This window comes from Schistocerca americana, chromosome 9 (genome assembly GCF_021461395.2).
Source record: "Schistocerca americana isolate TAMUIC-IGC-003095 chromosome 9, iqSchAmer2.1, whole genome shotgun sequence".
Taxonomy (NCBI): Eukaryota; Metazoa; Arthropoda; class Insecta; order Orthoptera; family Acrididae; genus Schistocerca; species Schistocerca americana.
In genome coordinates, this window is record NC_060127.1 from 112,439,100 (window position 1) to 112,441,358 (window position 2,259).

Below are 2,259 nucleotides of genomic sequence, written 5' to 3' on the forward strand. Positions count from 1 at the left end.
CCAGCGGTCACAAAATAACAAAATCTAACGAAGAGTCTTAATGGGTGTGCCGGTATTTGCTAAATGAGGTTGTGCTACTTTCGTCTGTGTGGAGCTAGGCGAGTGAGCAGTAGCGCGCCTGACGGTCAAGGGGAGAACTACTGTGCAGTTTTGAGCGTTTAAGATGGCGGTGAGTGGGCGTGTAAGCAACTATTAGACACAAGGAGCAAAGAACAGAAAGTCTGCCTCTAATAAAATGTATTTTACTGTTTTTTTTTTCTGTATATTTCTGTATTTGTTTCCCCCAATGGAACTTGAGTAGTGTAAGGTAATACTGATAGGTATCAATGACGCAAGTACTTGTAGGTGTTTGGAACAAACGTCAGGTATAAATAGCAGTGCCAGGCGCTAGGTAGTTAATCTTTGCGCAGTGGCAATATCGTAACCAATGAAGTATAACTGAGGTGCGATTATTGCTAGTTGAAAACTTTTACCAATACCCCGCCAGAGAGACGTGAAATACCGTCTCTGTGGCAATTTTTGGCAACCCCTGAGGGGGTGTAAGTGTCATAGAAACAATGCTTCAAGCTGTGTTTATCTGTGTACTCATTCTGCACTTGTGGAAGTGTTTAGCTGATGGTTGTTGGGGACCATGTACACAGACTAGGCTGTGTTCACTGATGAATTGTGTACATGTCTTAGGGAGCTGGTGAGAAACATTCTCCTCAGTGTAAGTTGTTGTGCAACTGCTATGTGTGAAAAAAGATGCCAATGTGGACAATTGAAATGTGGTTCTGTCTAGTGGCAATTCTTGCTCCATAACATACTTGTGGTACACACATGCAGTGATTACTGATAAATGTAGGATTTGACAAAACTTCTGTCAGAATTTAGTGGAGGAGACTAGGGCAGTACAGTGAAAGTTGGTGAGTGTGTGGGAGGCAAGTGTTGTACTTAATTCATTTTCACAGCACTGCCAGTGTTATAATTTGTGTTTGTGTCCTGATGATTAGATGCATGTTTGATCCTTTTTGGACGCTGCTGTGTGTACACCTTGATAATTAGAACTTATGACCATGGAACTGCTGTTGATAATATTGGGCAATGAGTCTGTTGACTTGAGATGATTGATGTGTTAGGCTGCACAGTGCCTAGTAAGGGCACTCACATTGAGGACAGTGTCCTATCTGGTGTGTGTTACATGAAGCAGGAAGAACTGTAATGTTGTGCAAGGCTTTGCCTCATTTTGAGAATACATACATGTGCTGTAGTGTGCAGAGCAGAGGGATTGAAAGAAAGGTAAGGGCTAGTAGCTTGGAAGCACAATGTGCTGTTGCCTAGTATTCATCGTTAACGTTTTCGTATACAGTTCACCACGTCCTTTCACATCCCCTCAAGCTCCCGAAGTGCCGCAAGTCTGCAAGTCACGAGACGCTACGCTAGACGCTTGCTTCCGGCCCCTCATATACTTGGCAACGGGCGACAAAGCGTTCGGCTGGGTGACGCCACGTGTACGCCGGCTCGCGCCACTGCGGTAGCCGTGCGTGCAGGGAATGCCGCGCCGTCCAATTGTGTTTCTTGCTTATTCTGCTGATGGTCATAGAAAGCCAAAACTTGCCTCTCGACCATTAATAGGGATGTCGTATCAGAGTTAGATCGCTTGTGCCATCTCGCGGCTGCCGCTGCAACTACTGGCCTGCGTCCCTCGCGCTTATCGAACAGACAGTGTGCTGGCTCTGGGTTTGACGCCAGGTCGACGCACTCGTGTAGTACGCACCTGGCGCGAGTGCTGCTGCGTTTGTCAATCTCTTGCGGAGCACGCTGCAGGCCGAGTTCTGAGACGCACTAGTTGCCAACTGCTATCACCAAATACTCCGTTTAGAATTGAAATAAGCACCGGTACAGCGCGAACACAGTTCCAGATACCAAAAATAATGCGCCCGAGTTGCATTTGGAGTAATTGTGGGGGTCAGCTCGACCGAAGTGCAATGGAAGAGCCTCACGCCCGAGGAACCATCCTTTTTTTTCTTCAAAGTAAAGTGCCCTCTGGACATTTCTGTTTAATTGTAAAAGCTGTAACATAAAATGGTGCTTACACTCGATGGCGATAATATAAAAAGAAAACAATGTAATTAATATATATAATTAACTGAATACCAATAAAGTTGTGTCAGAAAGAACACTAAAACATAATACACTCACCATCATTTCTCAATACAACGATGGTATGGGATCAAAAAAATGGTTCAAAAGGCTCTGAGCACTATGAGACTTAACATC

General features: G+C 44.9%; 2 non-coding genes across 2 annotated transcripts; one reads left to right on the plus strand and one right to left on the minus strand.

The window, feature by feature from the left end:
- Positions 1–398: 398 nt before the first annotated feature.
- On the plus strand, positions 399–538 carry LOC124551498. Its single transcript, XR_006967865.1, has one exon. It is a non-coding gene; the product is annotated as a U4 spliceosomal RNA (small nuclear RNA).
- A 1,336-nt stretch (positions 539–1,874) lies between these two features.
- Positions 1,875–2,041, minus strand: LOC124551474. The gene has a single exon (XR_006967845.1). It is a non-coding gene; the product is annotated as a U1 spliceosomal RNA (small nuclear RNA).
- Positions 2,042–2,259: the final 218 nt, after the last annotated feature.